The following is a 19,611-nucleotide window of genomic DNA, read 5'->3' as shown; positions in this document are numbered from 1 at the left end:
TGTAAGTGGCAGTTTGGACTAGATTTTGTCAACACTGGGGAAGAAGGCTTTGAACAATTTTAAGCAGAAGAGGATAACATGATTCTCACTGAGTTTTAAAAGGATCTAATCAATAGGACTGTTGATTAGATATTAGAAGAGGGAAGGAGGGATAAAATCTATCTCCAAGGGTGCCCCCAAGAATTAAATAATGTTGACTTAAAAAAATTTCAGAAAATTCATGTCTTGGCTTACAATTGTAAAAGCTGCATACACAGTCTATATCATAGTAACATCAACAGAGTTGCAGTTCTAAGAGGAATGAATATTTTAAGGCATGATAATCCAGTAGCCTCATATATTAAATCACTTTAAGTGAATTATAAGAGTTTATTCTCTGCAACAGAAATGAAATACAATTTAAGTAATTCATTATTTTCCAAAGTGTCTTTTAAAAGCAGCCTATTTGGTGTATCACATAGTACAACACTCTTTCAAAGGATCTTTTTAAAATAAAGCACCACCAAATCCTCTCTGTATGTGGAACAAAGTTAAATTTCAGCTCTGCTTCAAGCATAATTAAGTACCCATAGCCCCATAAAACTTTTATTAAATTACAGTGTTGGGAATGAAATGTAAATTTGTCTTCCAATATGATGTTGGCATTTCAACCCTTTTTTTTTTTTCAGCCTGAATATCATTAATAGTAAAAGTTCAAGGAAAAAGTAAAGCTCAAGTATTAGGTAGAATTCAGGATGTCACATAATTATAAATATTAGTGAGATTATATTCTTGAGCTGTTCTCCACCCTTTCTACTTTACCTATTTTCTAAATAACAATCATTGATACAGTTTATGATTATAAAAGAACTAGTAAGATGGGGTTAAACTGTGAAACACCATATATAAATGAGCTTAATCTTATATCATAATAAAAGGAGGACATGAATGGCTTTACCTGCCAACTGTTTATGCTACAAATTGTAAAACATATAAATATTATAAGCAGAAGATATTCATTCAAATTCAAAAGCACCAAGAAAATCCTGCAAGTGAATACGGGTCTCTCTTAATAACACATAGAAGGAATAGAGAAATCTACTTAAGCTTTAAATGAATTGAAAAAATAGAAATACATATATATTATCTTTGATCTGCAATACAGAAGAGACATGGGCAAAAATTAAGGAATTCAGATCTTTGTATAGCTGAATATTTTATATAAAAAACTGTTCTGAGAACATCCTATACAAATAGAGTGGGTTTTTTTTTTTTTTTTTTTTGCCTTTTAAGAAAGGAAAATGCTGCTTTCATTTCAGAAAATCCACCTTGCCCCAATATCAAAAGCTGACCATGCAAATATGTTCAGGGAACATGTCTGTCTAGAGTATGTCATGAGCAAGCAGAAGTTTCTTTCACCTTCCTCAGATCCCCTGGAGATCTGACCCAAAGAAAATGTGAATAGAGTTTTCCATTTTGTTTCACATCAGGGTCTCCTGAGAGGCAAAGGACTGGAAAACTAGAGTCACAGTATCCAAAGCATGATTCCAGCTGATGTCCCAGTAAAGGAAATGTACACTCCAAGCTTTCTTTTCTTCTAACCCACCATTCGCTCCAAACGATAAAATCACAGCCTCAAGGAAAATCACACCTTAACAAAAATTGTTTGTGTTGGCTGTTCTCTTAGAGAAGTTGAGTTTTCCTGGAAAGTTAACATTCCTTGTCAGAGAGGAAGTAAAAATAAATGCGGCACAGGCAAAGATAACATTTGAATCCAAACAAAAGTTTGCCTTTTGCTTTTTTTTTTTTTCTTTTCTCATGATCATACACTGATGTGCTAAGAAAAACAGTCCCAATTTAGCTTTCCATAAGCCCTTCGGAGTGGTGCACATATATAGTCTCTCCTAGGGAGGTTCACTCACAAACCCTTGTCAAAAAAAGGAACAAATATGACATGTGAAAACTGAGTGTTGGTTAGAGGATCAACAGAGAGGCCACAGGGGAAAAAATGCCAGTGGCTTATTTATTGAATGATTCAATGCTTTAGACAAGGGAAGACTGAAGTATGTCTCATAAGCTGAAACCACCTTCAGGCTGACAAACTCCCACCCACAGAACTTATAAACACTAGTGTGCCATACATCAAATTCAGGGTCCAATGATAAGCATCTTGACTAGACCTTGGCCAGTTAATAGTTCCAGACTCTTTCTTCCAGTGCCATCAGTTGACCCACCTTGCATTTACACTGGACCTGGACAAATGTATAATATTCACTAAGGGTGGTGACACTAAACACTCCAGAGTGAAGAACTATGCAGACGGAATAGGGGAGGGCCTCTGATGTTCTAGGTGTTATGTTCTCTTTACATTCTTCTGTTTACCTTCTTTAATGTTCTCTGACCCCATGAGGAAATCCTGACTCCCCACTATAAGGTTGTTCAAGGAACAGAGCCTGTCTTTTGGGGTCTTTTCTCCACAAGCTCAGACTCTCAAACTCCAAGACCCAGACACAGAGGCTTCTAATTTCCCCTGTCATTTCTCCTTGGTCTCTGGGTATTTGTACCATGCTGTCCCCTCAGCCGGAACACCCTTCTCCTCCATCACAAGCCCTCCTTTGCCCTTATGACTGGATAACATCCACTGATTCCCATCGTATTTTATGCTCACTACAATTTTTATACAATAGATTTGAAATAAGTGGTTCAATTTTCTCTCACATCATACTTAGTCTCTAAAGACTACATAGCACAGTATCTGGTACAATGGAGAGACTGAAAACAAACATTTTGAATGAATAAATGACTGAAAAAGAAGTCATCTATCTTCTTAGTTCTTATCAAATTGCCAAAAAACGTTCAGTATGTTAAAATCCGAACTTGGTTAGGCATGGCAAAATTCTCATGATGTCCTAGGGCTTAATATGCATTCAATAAACTGTAGCACAAACGATTATTGTTTACATTACAAAAGCATGTATGATTTAGAAAATTCTTCACAACTACTATTTCTACTGCACAGTCATATAAAGATGATCACTTAAAACTTGTTAAAACATTGTTTGATGCATGTGCATTTTTTTGTGAAAGTGCCTTTATTTTAAGTGAAGGAAACCTGTAAAAGTAAGAGGACTCTTGGTCAACAAACCATAAAATTATATGCTATTGTAACAAAAAAAAGAATTATCAATAAAAAGAGCTCACTCTATTTATGTAGAGACAGGGACATTTTAGGGGAAAAGGTAGTGCTGAAGACCTCCAAATGGTCCACAAATAAATTAAGTAATCCTAGTGATATACATGCATGCGGCTTGTGTGTCATTTTAATAAAAGTATCTAGAGGGCATGGATTTACCATGTTTCTATGGCTCTGTGTAGCAAGCACTGCACATGTGTGGGTATTACTTGTGGGTAAGCACTATTTACTCTACAAATAAATTACTATGTAGCTTACATTGTTAGGGTCGCATGATAGCCCTATAGCTTAAAAGACTGAAATAACCATGCATTTATCTTGTCACTACAGGTACTTACAGTGTAATTACAAGGTCAACAGTTACTATGTAATTACGTAGTTTCAACATTGTGGTTCTTATAAAAAAAAAAGTACACTGTTCTCCCAGTACCTGCTGAGAACCCCTATCTCTGCTCCACCATCCTCACTTGCAAATTTTAAATAGCTACAAATAACATTTTCAAAGGGAAACAAATCAAAGAATCTTTGTTGGCATGATAGCTATCTTAGAATTACTATACAATGGTAGCAGTCAGACCTGAGACATATTCTTGTCCAATGCCCTCACTTTGTTGGAAGATTTTTTTTTAAATTTCTTGTAGTATTATACCTAATTTAGAAAGTAACTCAAGATAGAAAATAACCCAAATAGGTGTTTTTGTTTAGCAGCAATAATTTTATAATGGCTGCTCGTTTATATAGAGTAATGAGATGGGGCACATTTTTAAAAGGGTGAATTTCCTGATTTAACTTAATCAAAAGAAAGTACTGAATCATAACTTACCATATAACAGCCCTAAAATTTCACGCTTCTGAAGTTCAGATTCTAACTTCATTTCTGTAGGTCTGATGAATATTGGCATCACATTGCATGTAATTGTGTGGTTGGTCCTGTGTATGTGTGGTTGGTCCTGTGTATGTGTGGTGTGACTAAACCTCATTCATTTCTTTTCCAGTGTATGGGTGATTCTGAAATCATGAGTGTCATTAAAGCCTAAAGTCCTTCAAATTCTTCCCCCCCCCACCTTTATTCAGTGAAGCAGAAGTACATTGCTTTGATAGTCAATATTTGAGCAACTCATTCCAAATTTATTATAGGTTACTATCATACAGAGAATAATAAAGAATTTTTAAATTACTTTAGCTCATAAGAATGGGCTGATAGATATTCCATCAATGTTATGATTCCCTTGGATGGAGAAATGCTAAATGCTAACCCAAACAGATTTTAAAATCATAATTACTTGGTAAATAAGGAAATCATAGCCAAATAATTATTCATGAATGCAGATTAAATTCATCTAGATTTTTTTTCTTATTGAATTCTTCTATCTGTGGCAAAGCCACTGAGCATAGCACTATCAAAGTGGTATTGCTTCTTCAACATGTTTTACACAAAAAAGAGCATGCTGTGTACAGGCTTTTGCTATAGGGTCTTTCTTCTTTCTCTCTCTAGCGATGAAGCACAGATAAGTTAACCAACACTAGTGTGCTTGCATCATATTAAAAGAGGATGCTTGTTCCCTGATGCAGGAATTCACTGGAAAGCAAAAACCAGGCAATCACATAAGGAACATCACCACTTAGTTCTCACAACTAAAGACTTACTATGATGAGAGTCATCAGCAAGGAAACCACACTCTATATAGACAAATGGGGAAAAGTCTTCAAAACAGAATCTCAGGATGGGAGATTGTCAAGATCTCAAGAGATAATATAAACTAGCCTCTCTCTTATCACCTAATAAAGCCAAGAAGCTTCCTTAAATAGTTAAAGGATTTACCTTCTAATACCTACTCATAATTGATTTACATGTGAAGGGTTTCTCCTTTTCAATAGTTCCAAAACTCATTTGAACATTTTTTTTGTAAGTCTCACAAGATAAATTAAGAAAGCAAAATAAGCTATCTCTAGGACATAACAGAGGTTGAAATATGCCAGGTACAGATGAACACCTACAGAATGATGTTTTGATGTTAAAAAAAGTAGAATGATTACCTATGTCAAGCTGATTAGAGAATCTGGGAGGGGACCAGATGTGGGAGGAAGGTCAAAGATGACTTTTATCTGTGATGATTCAACCCTACATACGAGAAGAATATTTAGATATTAAATATAATATAAAAATTAAGAAAATACATGAGAGTAAAGCAAATTGTAATAAAAAGCTACATAAAGAAAACCAGAGTATTTCTCCATTAGTCTAGGGCACAGTTTTCCACGTTGGTGGCAAGAGATCTACCAACACAGTTTGTTGGAAATCAAAGGACAGAGAAAAAGGGGAACTTCTTCAGCCTGCTTAGTACAGAGATGCATGGAGAAAACTATAAATAGGGACACTCATACTGACCTTGGAGTTACTAGAAGTGAGAAAAATGTGTATTATTAGTAGTGTACTGACCCATAGGCTCTGACCAAGAAATGATTCACGCTATTTATTCCACACTTTTAGTAAGTATGCATTTCAACAACTGCTCTCATTCCATTTTTTGGTGGTAATTTTCAGTACATAAGAAGCACTGTACCTTTAAGTTTTAAATATAAAAAAAATGACACTGATTAACCTTTAAAATGGTGCCATTTAATCAAGGCAAGTAGCTCTTTAATGGGTTTTCAATGGACTAATAAATCACACGATTCTTTTTCACCATGGAAATAAACAAAATATTTGGGAAAAAATTCTCATTATACCTCTTGGAGTGTTCGTGTATAGGAGACTGGGCAGGGAGACAAGTGACGGGTTCACACATGGTTATTCTCAACGTAACTATGATTTGGAAGGAGACCCTTTTGCCTTTTTTTTCCAGTGAGTTCTTGATTACTTACCTTTTTGCTCTGTGTGCTCACAAGTGGCTATATTGGGATGTCTTAAGGAACATTTGACAAATTTTGAGACAGGGACTAAGAAATGTGGTTGAGCATCATATTGAATACAACTGATCTTTCAGTCTAAGAGAAACTGATCAGAGAAGATGAGTATAGGTTACTCTCTCCGCTCATCCCCCTGTCATCACTCATTCTCCTCAAGGCACAAATGAAGAGCCAAGCAACCATCAGTGTTGGAAAGCGCAGACTGAATTCCTTGTGTCCAGAGCTCAGTGTCTGGGCAAGTAACTACTGTTTTGCCTCCAGATTCTGGAGAATTGCCTCCAGCAATTCTCTTTGCTCCCCTGAAATGGGCAGGTCTGTCTTTACACTGTGATACATACTCTGCCTGGCTTACAGTTGCTTCCTGCAAACAAACTGAGTGAATGAACTAGGAAAAAAAGAGACAGCTTGATAATGATAGACTAGTTGTGCTTTCCCTTTGAACCATGTACAATCTTAAATACAGAAGAACAAGAGGCCATTCATAATAAATTGACTTCCGACTCTAAAGAGTGACCTCTGTATTGGACGAGGAAGATGCCAGGGTAGGGCTGTAAGGTGGAGGAAGGAAAAGGGAATGGAGAGAAGCTACCTCTGCAGAAGGGAATGAAAAAAGTCAGGAAGGATGTAGGGATGAAAGCTCTTCAGCTGGCCCTTCATCAGAGCCACCATTTTCAAGCATTTACATTGTGTTAGGTAGTGAACTGAGAATTGTATAGGCTTTATCTCTTTTAATCCACATAACTCAATAAGGTTTAGATAATTAGTGTCACGATTTTACAGATGAGAAAACTGAAGAAAAGAGAGATAATAAAACTTGCAAAGGACACACAGCCAGTAAGTCAGGATTTATACTCCAAATAATGCAGTTTGGGAGGGTTCTCCACGTCATGTCTTCTCCCTCAAGCAAGTCTACATCACACTCTCCTCCTCTGTAGTTTCAAAGTGTGAACTCTCCCTCCTCCTTGTCAAAGGCGGCTTTCCCTCTGTGCTGGGACCACGGTATCCAGTAACCTTCTCCTTTAATTTGCCCCCTCACCTCTAGGTCCAGTCTCTCCCATTCTAGAGTCTTCTTCCCCATCAGTCTCTAAAACTGCTCCAACCTGTCCACCCCAATTCTATTCCTTGACCCCTGGACTTTCTCTGACCATCACCACTTTGTCACTGTCTGTACGGTTGACCCTTGAACAACATGGGTGTGAACGGCATGGGTGGGTCCACTTATAAACAGATATTTTTTCAATAAATACTACTGTATTACATGATTTGCAGTTGGTTGAATACCAGGATGCGGCACGGTGGATTTGGAAGGCCAACTCTAAAGTGATATTCTGATTTTTAATTGTGAGGGTGTTGGCATCCCTAACCTCATCATTTTTTCCAGGGTCAACTGTACTTGGTTTTGCCCATATCCTCTCTTGCCTCTGGAATAGATCTCTGCCCCACCATGCCCGGAACTGCCTCTGCTGAAGTCACCAGTATTGCACTAGTGGACAAGTCAAGTGGACACTTTTCAGCACACATCTTACCATGACCTTAGGCTTCTGGTTCATTGAAACATTCTGCCCTCATTTTCTAAAATCTCAGTCTACCCGCTCTCCATTGCTTAGCCAGCTTCTACACCTGTGGCTCTTCATTTAAATGTCTCAGAAATACTGGTGGCACTGAGAGTTCCATCTGTGTCCTTCTTTTCTGCTACCTCTCTCTGCACTCTCGGGATGCTCACAATCTCTCACAAGCTTAAGTGACTTGTACACACTGGTGATCCCTTCACCTATACCACTGACTTGGATTTCTCATCCAAAAACTAGAACTGTACATCCCACTGGGTAGTAGTCACAATGACCACATGGATGAATGATGTGACCTCAAACTCAAAACTGAGCTCACTGTGTTCTTACCCCTCTTCCTCACCTCAAAGTCCCTTTATATCACACGTCAAAAATAGATGCCAAAACTCTGGAAGTTACACTTGACACTTCAATCTCCAGGACAGCCTTTTCTTCCTCCCTCACAAGTCCTCAGTCTACCAAATCCTCTCTAACAAACAATCACACTTTGTCATACTTCAGGCCCTTGTCAATCTTTCCTGGGCCAAGGAGATGGCCTATGTCCTCTGTCTCCAGTCCTACCCCTGCCCCCTTTAACCAGTCCTCTTTACTGTCCTCCAAACAGTATTTCTAAAACACAAATCAGACCTAAAGGATGCCGATGCTTTACATCTGCATAAACCTGGCTCTGGCTTCGCCAACTTCCTTAGCCAGACGGTGAGGGAGCTGGCTGCTGTCTTCCTCTTCAGCCCCATCTCCCACCACGTGCACCCTTGTCCCCATATCTCCTGCACAGCTGAGTGTTCTGAACACATTGTAATTTTTCACATCTCTGGATAATTGCACATTCAGTTTTCCTTTTCCACCTTGAATTCCCCCCTTCCTTTCCGCTGCGGAGCACAGGCTCAGCACGCGCAGACTCAGCGGCCATGGTTCACGGGCCCAGCTGCTCCGTGGCATGTGGGATCTTCCCGGACCGGGGCACGAACCCGCGTCCCCCGCATTGGCAGGCGGACTCTCAACCACTGCGCCGACAGGGAAGCCCCCCTCCCTTTTTTTGCCAGGAAAACACCTATTTTATTTTCAATACCTCACACAGACAAGAATTATCTTCTTCCTGAAACAGTTTTTGATCTTGCCCACAGATAAGGCTTCCCTCCCTTGAATGCATGCACAAACAGCATGAAGTTTCTAGCATTTACACCTTACAGTATATTGTAATTTGATTTTTACCTGAGCCTGTCTGCCTCACTAAGACTTTGAAATCAAGAGCTCCCTTTTCAAGCATTTTGCTTTTTCCAGTACCTGGCTCAGGGCCTATCACACAGGAGATGCTGAGTAAATGACTGTTGAACTCCACTTGACATTTGATGGACAAGAACCTTCAGTTTTAAGCTTAAGCAAACAAACAGGCAACCTCAATTATTTTGAAAATAATTAGTATGCCTTTGAAGCAATTTAGCCATAGAACAAATGAGATTTATTTTGGAGATCAATGAATTGGAAGTCAGAATGTGTAGTTCCAGAGCCTGCGGTTTCACTGGCCAGCTGTGAATCCTTAGACAAATCTTTTATCTCTGCTTCATCCAAACATTCCACCTGTAAAGTGAGCTGAATAGAATAATCTCGAAAATCTCTCCAGCTTTCAAATATCTATTTTGTTGTATGAGATCATAACTGACCACACAGGCAGACATTCAAAAGAAGGGACTAAAGAAAAAAAAAAGGACCAAAAAAACAAAAAAAATCCTCTTTGTTGTAAATAATCAAAGATGTGTATTGAATAAGAAGAAATAACAAATTGCTCCCAACAATCTTCCCAAAAGTACGCATATAATTGAATATTTCATACTTAGCTCTAAAAAATCCCCACAAAACTGTCTTGGAAAACAGTCCTTAGGCTAGGAAATGTATGTCTTTATAGATGCATCAAAGACGTCTTTCTATCTTTTCCCTCACATTTTCAAATCAAGTACACAATCTTATTATCATTCACAGCTCTAAGTTTCCCCCCCAAAATATCAAATTCGTCTTTGATTCCACAGAACCTGAATATTTATATGCCTTTCAAGTTGGTGTAGTCTATTGAGGAAAGAACACAGCTCAGTCACGGCTATTAAATATTAAGTATTTTGCTGCAAAAGCAGATACAGGTACACAGATGTGTGATTACAGCCTCTAGAGATACAGACATGATGCTTTTCCCCCCATTTGGTTGCAAATGAGGAAAAAAAAAACTCTGCTAAAAGAAAACTTGCTTAAGTAACATGGTGAGCAATAATGTGGTGTTCAAATAAAATGTATTTGAAGTTGCATATTATATCCAAAGGAGCACTGCCATAGTTCATAGTGATTAATGTTAATGTCAAAAATATTAAAGAAAGTAATAATGATTTGTATCTTCATGTAATGGGCTACCCTTTCTTTGATCTTTTATTCCCTTTGATCGATGAAATTAACGGACAATAAATTTCAAACCAATAAAAAGGAATTCATCTTCGCCCAGCACATTGGTCAACCTGTGGGAATACCTCCTGCGTGAGGTCAGAGAGACAAATGCTAAGGCTGGTGTTAAAAAGGGATCAGATAATTTTATGACCATTAATAAAGGTTGTCACGCTGCAAGCTCACGTGCAGATAAGGGTAATCCAATCATCCTTCTGGGCTCAGACTAATTACCTTCTGGGTCACAAAGACACTGCTGGACCAGCACACAGTCTGGAACACATGTGCACTCTCAGAGAGGGGCTTTGCTTCCATTTCAGTGCAGAACAAGGTCAGCTGAAAGGGCACTAAAACCTGAAAATATTTTGATACTTCCTCCTGAGTTTGTAATTAAAAAAAAAAAACCAAAATCATAAAACACATAATTTCATGCACGTGCTGAAATTAAAATGGAGTTTTTCCAGATTGCTTTGGTTACAAAGTTCAAGTTTGTTTGTTTTTTAATGCTGATTGTTAGAAACGTTTTGGTGTCCCTGCTTTCTTAGGACTCGGAACACTTTCACAATTTGCCTATTTGGTAATTAGACACTTGGTAGGAAGAGTGAAGATGAATTTGTTCACAGCCAAGAACATCAGCCTACACGTGGTTCCCTTGCTCAAGTCCAAAGTATCAGAATCTGTTTCAGGAACTCTGCTTCCATATGCATTGGTGGTGGTTATGGATTTCTGAAATCTTTAGTTAAGGCTGATTGCATAAATTATGGCCTGCTGGGGGTATCTTCCCAACCAAAGGCATTCCTTAAGACATCCCTTATGTATTATTTCCGTATCCTGAATGAGATCCATATCTGCACTGATATTAGTGAACAGGGCCAGGTAAATGTTGACTACACCGAGGGAATTGCACTCAGTAAAGGCTGACTTGTCACAAATTCAATGCCAGTTGCTGAGGAAATGCATGATGTTTACATGGTTTACTATCTATGTGCACGCGGCTATTCAGTTATTGTGCTCTGCCCTCCTTTCACCAAAGGCCTGATGTGTCATGAAAAAGAAAATGCATCTAATTGGTACCTAATAACTTAAGGGTTACTGAAAACTGACCACCATGTTGCTAAATGATACTACCCGCTGCTCTCATCAGCAGGAAATCATGATTCTCTTAATAGACTTATAATATACAGACACAATTTACTTTCATAAAACTGCAGGGGTATAGCTCTAAGTTGGCTTCAGTGTGAGGAAATTCATGATCATCAATAATTTATCTCAAAGATTCATTAAAACTCAATGTATTTATGGTCTTCGAGCTACAGTAAAGTAAGATTAGTAACTGCCAGTGGAGGAAATATTATTCATGTAATTTTCAGCATTTATTAAAATACATTGTATAGATTTTTTTTCCTTTGCACGGTAAAGGCCTCTACAAGGAAAAGTAAGTGCTGGAAATGAAGAATTTTCCAGAACCAGATTCAGACGCAAGGAAAATAGATATAATTAGAGATTTAGTGTCTCAAATACTTCTTTTAGGTCTCTGCTAGTGTTTCTTCTCACAGGAAGTCTGGCATCTCACCTCTGTTCAGCCAACACTTTTATTGCCTTCTGTGTTCCTGACCCTAATTCCACAAGGAGACTGCCTTTTATTCTCTCAGCATCTAGACCCACCTGGCCATGTGTCTGTCCTGGGGACTTCATGTTCAGGCTTCTGCCAGCCAACTTCTAACTTGTCTAAATTTTTAACTTCAACTTCAAGATTCATGTCAAAGCTTATCTCCTCTGGTAACCATGTCTGTTCCCTGGTTTTGGCAAGTGAAATGTCTGGGATAGTAATATATATTGGGAATGATCTTAAAACTGTAAGAATATTTTTTGTTGTTGTTTTTTTGCGGTACGCGGGCCTCTCACTGTTGTGGCCTCTCCCGTTGTGGAGCACAGGCTCCAGATGCGCAGGCTTAGCGGCCATGGCTCACGGGCCCAGCCGCTCCGCGGCATGTGGGATCTTCCCGGACCAGGGCACGAACCCGTGTCCCCTGCATCGGCAGGCGGACTCTCAACCACTGCGCCACCAGGGAAGCCCAAAACTAAGATATTTGCGATCTGCAAGGTACTAATTTCAAGAAAGGGTGCTTTAAGAAGAACTGAAGACCACAAGAATAGAAAGCTCCTGGAAAGTTCTGCTGAAAAGCAGATAAACAGGGTGTTAGCTAGATAGGAGTGTAAGATGAAGAGATCTGTGTGTGTGTGTGTTTTAACGTAGTGAAAATAACAGCATGTTTGCATCTTTAAAAATACTTATGGATGAATGAATGGATCCTAGAAGCCCTATTTCTGCTGCCAGAGAGAAGGCTATGTCTTTATGCTGACAGATGAACTCCTATTGTAAATAGCAGAAGCAGATTATTAGAGTCTCAGTTTGGAAACTAAATCCCAGAAGAGACATACAGAATGCAGCCAGGCCTTCAAACTCGACTCCCCTCAGGATGTATGTTGGTGAAGCATTAACTGAGCAGGTGAGGACTTGTGCTTTTCTCTTTTTTTTATGACAATGAAAGAGCAACCTCTGTACACTGAGCCTTCATTTCAGAACCTTTAGTTATTTTGATTAGAGATATATTTATAACTTTGGAAAACTAAGTCTTTAAAGTGAAACCAGTACTAAAACTGACATAAGGCTTCACACATTATAGATGCACAGATGTTTTTGGTAAGACTAAATTAAAATGTGATGTGGCTTCAACCTTCTATTTTTGCAGTTAATACTGCATCTGTCTTCTGTGTTGTTTCCATTTGCTAGCTACCACAACCAGAAAGAAAAACAAAATCCAGCTACACAACTGCAGTATGGGCAGTAGCCATATTGGGCGTGATAGAACAAACATATTAGTGCAGGCGCCGTGTGCAAAGGTGCCTCAGGTGTGTATTACAGTGGTAACTGCAGAGCTGTGATGGTCTGGGTTCCTGAGCAGTGCCTCTTCAAGGACACGCTACCAACACCCAGAACCTCAGCACTGGCAAGGGATCTTACGCTACGAAATCGGAGATTCTCCCCAATGCAGGGGTCTCCTGCAGCATCCCTTGCATTTAGCCAGTCAGTCTCTGCTTGCAAATACCTAGAAACAGTAGTGTACTCTCTTAGGCACACCTGGTTCCAGGATTTAAAGACAGCTCTGAACATTTTAAAGTTGTAATTTGGTTAGCATATCATCTCTCTCCCTAGAATGCTCCCAAGTTTGATTCTATGAAGACATACAGAATTAAACACAGTCCTTCATCCATGATATATGAAGATAGGTGCCAGACTCTCTCAATTTTTTACACACTAAATATGTCCCTTGCCCTTATATCTGTTCTTCATATGGGAAGGATCTCAGATCCATCATCACTCTGTCACCTTTTCCTGATGCCTACCTTTCCTACTGAATTTCTCCGCAGCCAGATTTGGGCTTCATTTCTACAGACCAAAGAGACAAAATGTAGATATCAAATAAAGGCTGAGGATGCTGAATCCAAGGAGCTTCTGAGCTGTTAACCTGAAAGAAAGTCCCATCACTTCATTTATATTCTTAGTAATCTCTAAAAGCAAAAAGGTAAAGGTTAGGTTGAAAGCGCAGAGCTACACAAGGCACAGGTGCAAAAAGTTAGGCTTGGTCATGAAACTCATTCAAGCTCATTCTTGTGGCAGTGGATTTTCTCTCTCCTTTAAGGACAATCTAGCCCAACCCCAGGACTCTTCTAACCACTCTGAGATAATGAAAGTCTTTAAGTGACTTTTAGTTAACTAAAATGCTTTTCAGTTTAAAAAAATCTATAGTTAAGATGTCCAGTCCTAGGTACTAGTTAAAACTCCAAAGTTCATTTAAAGCTAACTTATTCCCTCTCTTCTCCTTCAGTCCTATTTCAAGCCTAAACTACACGGTCATGGAGAAGGGCCCTCGCAGTCCCCTGAATTTCTGTTTACTGCTTCGAGTTTCTCCTCTTTCCCAATTCCTAGCTTGTCTCCCTTGAATTCTGATCCCTCCAGAACTGGAGCGGGGAAGCAGAGAAGGGATAAAAGGTACAGGGTACCTTTTACTTGACTACCACTTACTTGACTAGCGCTGATGTAACCTGGCCTTGGAGTCGTTGGGTCATGAAAGACGTTTAATGCCTGACTGTTCAAGGGCTCCTCCCCCACCTTCTGCCATCACGAGGACATCTTCATCACAGACCCCCTAAGGGTCTCCATTGGCTGCTATAAGGAATGCCCCTCAGTCTTCATTTCACGATACATCTCCAGTCTCCTTCTCCTGGGCCTGTCTTGCCTTCTAAGAAACCTCCTCTAGGAAAGTTTCTCCCCCAAAGCCCACAGAAGACACTTACACATCTTTCCCTACAATAGAACCCAGGAGCACAGACCATTCCCAAAGCAGCCCCTCTCCCTGCTCCCTAATCTAGGCCACGTTTTCTCATCTCCTCTTCTCTAGGAATGGTCCCAGCACCATACTCTGTGCCTAAGTGTTAGCAGGGCACCTGAGTCAATCAGTCTCTGGAGCCTTGCTCGGTGGGCCCAAGAGGTCCACTCCTCACCCCTTCACAAGACCCTACAGCTCCTTCCAAGAAATCTCACCCTCCATTTCCAGTTCCCCTTTCAGCTCCTCCAGCTGCTTTAACAAGAAGGTGGTTGGTGGTGAGAAGGTGGCAAAACCAGTTCTTGGGCACTTCTGCAAGTTTTGCATGGTTGGGCTAGGATCCTGTGTTGGAATGAAAGTAATCAGGGCCTAAGATGTAAAACAGAGATAATCCTAATGTAACTTCCTGCTGCAAACTGGAAACAACTGGCAATGAATCCGTAAACCATTATTATTTTTGAATATATTTGAACGGGGGTCTAAATGAAGACCTTAAAAACAAAAAGCTCCAAATCATAGAACTGAGTGAAAACAGTAGGAATAAATACAAGTGATGTCTAGGACCTGAGATCAGCCAAGAAAATTTTTCTCCTCATATGACCACTGAAGTGCCTCAAGAAATCAAATTATCATAACATAACTTAAAGCTTATAGAGCAATGGTATGGAGGACTTGCTCTTCTAACAAGAGGAAGATAGCAAAGTCTGTGAGGTGGTTTGCTAAAACCTTCCTCAAAATGCAATGCAAAATGTCCTTACCAGGGCTGAAGAAACCAATAGATCTTTATATACATTCATCATGCACCTATTTTTTTTTTTTTTTTAAATAGACACTCAAGATTCACACAATCTGCTTTCCAAACCGGATTCAGATTAAGGGAGGAGTACTTTGTTGAAAATTGAATTGAAGGTCCCAGAGCAAAATAGAATTTAAATGACAAAGCATATTCAGTGTAGGAGGGTCTGACTGGTTTTACTTAACATCTTCATTAATGGTCCAGGCCAGAGAAATAAACAACAAGTTAATTAAACCTACAGGTAGTATTAAATTGCTATGAGGGGCAAAGACTGGTGAGAGATAATAAGAAGGCTTTGGAGGTTAGGAACACAGGAGCAAATAAAAAAGAATTTGAGAAAGTGCACATATTTAACAGGATGAGGCCCTTGGAAAACAGGACGGCTCAAAACAAATTCAACTGATTATGTAGACAATTAAATAAATCCTGCATTCAGTGCCTCAGGAAAATAATCACCAACATCATTTGACCTTCCCATTCAAAGATGTAAAATAATAATAGGTAGGGGAAGAAAAACTTCATGAAATATACCTCAACTCTGGGAAAAAAAAACGTGTTTATGTCTCTAAATAGAATATAAGAATTCAAAGCAAAGACATTTTATTGATATAATGTGAAAACCCATAATATAATTAAAATAGAGGAGAAATTAAGATTACATGAAATGTGATCACTGTATTATTGCTCTAAAGAATTTTAAAAAACTAAGATTTTGAAGGGTGTAATTTGTTTATAAGTAAGCTATCTTAGAAATGCTGAACAATTATTCCCAACAAAGCAGATGAGTCACAATGAAGAAGAAATACAGCCTGAAATAGTCTGATCCCCACTTACCTGCTGAGTTTCATCTCTTTCTGACTTTATTCATGTGCATACATAATAGCTCCAAACTTTAAAACAAACCTTCCATCTTGGTCTGCCTGTGGTCCCTTGCAATGGTTCTTCCCTCATCCTAGAACACTCCTCCCCCTGGACCTTCCCCAGGAGGGAGTCAGGGCAGATATCCCCTCCTCAGAAGGCCTTCTCTGACCAGCATACTTAAAGCTGACCTTCCTACCAAGGCAGAATCTCATTCTCATCCTGTTTAATTTTCTTTGCGGGACTTATCACTGTCTAAAACTAGCTTAGAGTCACTTCATTGTTTCCTGGCTTCTTCCTGCCATCCCACACTCTGCTCCCAATACAAGCTCTGTGAAGGCAGTCTCCTTGCTTCCTTTACTACTGTGGCCTTAGCCTCAATAATAGCTCCCTCCATGAATAATCACTGAATAAATGAATAAACGTAACCTGGCTGACAGTTATGAGATTGTGAAAATACCACCAAGAGTGGAAGAGGGCTTCCCTGGTGGCGCAGTGGTTGAGAGTCCGCCTGCTGATGCAGGGGACGCGGGTTCGTGCCCCGGTCTGGGAAGATCCCACATGCCATGGAGCGGCTGGGCCCGTGAGCCGCTGGGCCTGCGCGTCCGGAGCCTGTGCTCCGCAACGGGAGAGGCCACAACAGTGAGGGGCCCACGTACCGTAGAAAAAAAAAGAGCGGAAGAAAGTAGATGTAACATAGAGAATGGTGGTAGATGACATCATTACCAATGTCTAACAGCAAAGAATCTAAATTTAGGCAAAAGTTTTAAATCAGCAGACGCATGAAACTCTTCAAAGTGGTTACAAATTCTTCAGAGTGGTTACATTGCCAACTCTGTAATTACACATTTGGTCATATTAGGCCTGGAATAATGAACTTTCGAGGATCACTCATCTAATAGCATCAAGCCAGTGCCTATATTTACTCATGAAAATTCATATGAAGTTAACTGCCATGTAGTTACTTCCAGTTTTCTTTTTTCTTTTTCCAATGGAGTAGAATTAATGCATGCAACCTAATGAAATACGCTGCAGTTAAAGAACTACTATGCATAGTAATATCTCTGTGTGTATATGATTCAAATAAAGTAGAGTCTGTGGTGACATTTCAGGAATGGAAAGAATGAAGAACAAGAATTAAATTGCTATTCAATTTCAAATTGCATCTGGGCACCTGAATACAGAGTCAGCTTATGAGAAACTGATGGTTTAATGTACTCCCACCCAGCCTAAACCATTATAATATGTATGTAGGTTTGTGGTATTATTTATTACAAAATATAACGTGGCCCACAAACCAAGATATATAAAAACACTTTCATTTATAATAGAAAATCACCAACACAAAGGTTTTTAACCTACTCCAGAAGAATGTTTTCCCTTTTGAGAAGGAATTTTGGAGCCTTAGAAGACAGCACTAATTTCTATGGCAGCTAAGGGTCCCTATGCCCGTAAGATGTGACCAGAGTGGTCAACCTGAAATCAAGTGAAGTAGTGTAAATAGCCAACTCATGGCTTTCAGCCTCAAAGAGACTCAGAAATTATCAACACAGTTCAACAGTCACTTGGAACAACTGCTGGAAGACAATAATAATCATAATTCAACTCATTAGCCTGAACCACTATTTTAAAATAATTTCACATGGACACCTTCCTCTCTTTTTGTTATCTTTTCTTCCTTATTCTGAGAGGAAGGAGTTCAGTGCTGGGATATCAATTTGGGACAACCAATTGTCACATCACCTAATTCTAACATATCTAAGTGAAGTGCAACCCTGAAAGGATGACCTAGTCTTTGCTGCTGAACCCTCCAGATTGCATTAGGCGACAAGACTCATCAATGGTTTGGGGGGCGTTATTTGGGCTGGTCTGGAAAGTAGGAAAGCACATAGGAATATCCAGTGTCATTCTCTTATTCCTAACATCTCCTCTAGGCTTTTCCATGTAGGTCAGAGGTTTCTCTCACTTTTCCTGAAATGCCCAACCGCCATCACCCCTGCCACCCCGCCACTCAAGATGTGTGAAGTGCCCAACTCCAATATAGCATTTTATCACTGGGGCTTTTCGACATAGACAAATGCCTATTTTCCTAATTATCTTAAGGATTTAGGAAAGTCAAGGTGCACGTATGGTCAGAAAAACATGCATTCTGACTTACCAAATATGCATGAAAAATGGGTCATGCAAAAGATTTTTCTCTTTTTTCTTGAATTTTTATTTAAAGTGGGAAAAATCATTTTTTAAAAAAAGATAGACCCTGCAACAATGTAAGAATTTTATTTTGTAGTATCGTATCACATCCAAAAAAAAAGAAATCTGAACACCATATTCCACCACCCCACCCCCCAAAATTGTATTGCGTTACAAATGTTGAATGACAGTTTGGTGTTTGCAGTGTGTTTACTTACATTTGCTAAAAACAAAAAGGCTTCCCCTAATGAGTATCAGCATTATTCAGAATAATATGGTTAAGGTACTTATGTTCATACGCTTACCTTCTTTTAAATGATGCCATTTTAAAGTTTCATTGTCATCTCTTTTTAGTATTAGGCACAGAAAGTCCGTAATATATTTTCATAAAAAAGACAGGAAAGAGGAAACTACAAAATCTCTATAAAATAAACTGAAACTGACTAGCTGGCTTTCACTTTTCAAACTGCACCTTCAACAGAAAGAAATATCCAGTAAAATTGCAAACACACCTTTCAAAGGCTACCCATCAGGGTTAAAGACAACAATCAGCTTGTCACAATTAACTTCGTAACTAAGGAAAACGAGTCTCAGAGACAACATGATGTACAAATCTACAGCTCTAAAGATGGAATTCAAGTGGATGGAAACTGAACTTGGGCCAAACTGCTTTATTCTGTTCACCCTGTTCCATAAATCAAGTAGAAGAATATCAGGTACACATTAGCAATGTTGGATGTTAGTTCCATTTTATTGGACTGAATGCATCATTTCATGAAGTGAATTTTCGCAAAAACTAGCAAGAATAAAGAGATGTGAATTATATATGTGCTTAATCACAATGTACGATTGATTTTAAGGTTAACGCTTTTCCTGCAGATATTACTAAACTGGATCCTATCCCTTTGATCTAACGCTTGTCAATCTGTCATGTGACACTGAGAAAATTATTCTAGCAAGCGAGCCTATGTGCTTTCTCCTTCTAACTTCTGTCTTTCACTGAAGTTTTCCCACCGCCCTGCCTACATGCACCTACTTGGTATTGCTTGCAATAATTACACCTTAATTTTTGAGCTGAAAAATAAAGCAATTCAGGTGAGAATTTTATCTGTAGGAGCCTTGCATTCACCACAGAAAAACATTAAGAAATAGATATAAGATGGCAGGAAATAAAGGTGACAAAATCTTTCAGCTAAGTTAGAAATAAAGTATGTAAACAGTACTGTAATCCCCATGATTTCCACAGATAATCAATGCAGGAGGAAAAACAAGAATATAGTAACCACAGCTTCAATGTGGATGGGA

This window comes from Hyperoodon ampullatus, assembly GCF_949752795.1.
Source record: "Hyperoodon ampullatus genome assembly, chromosome: 4".
Taxonomy (NCBI): domain Eukaryota; kingdom Metazoa; phylum Chordata; class Mammalia; order Artiodactyla; family Ziphiidae; genus Hyperoodon; species Hyperoodon ampullatus.
The sequence above is the reverse complement of the archived record's forward strand: the minus strand, read 5'-3'. Positions refer to the sequence as shown.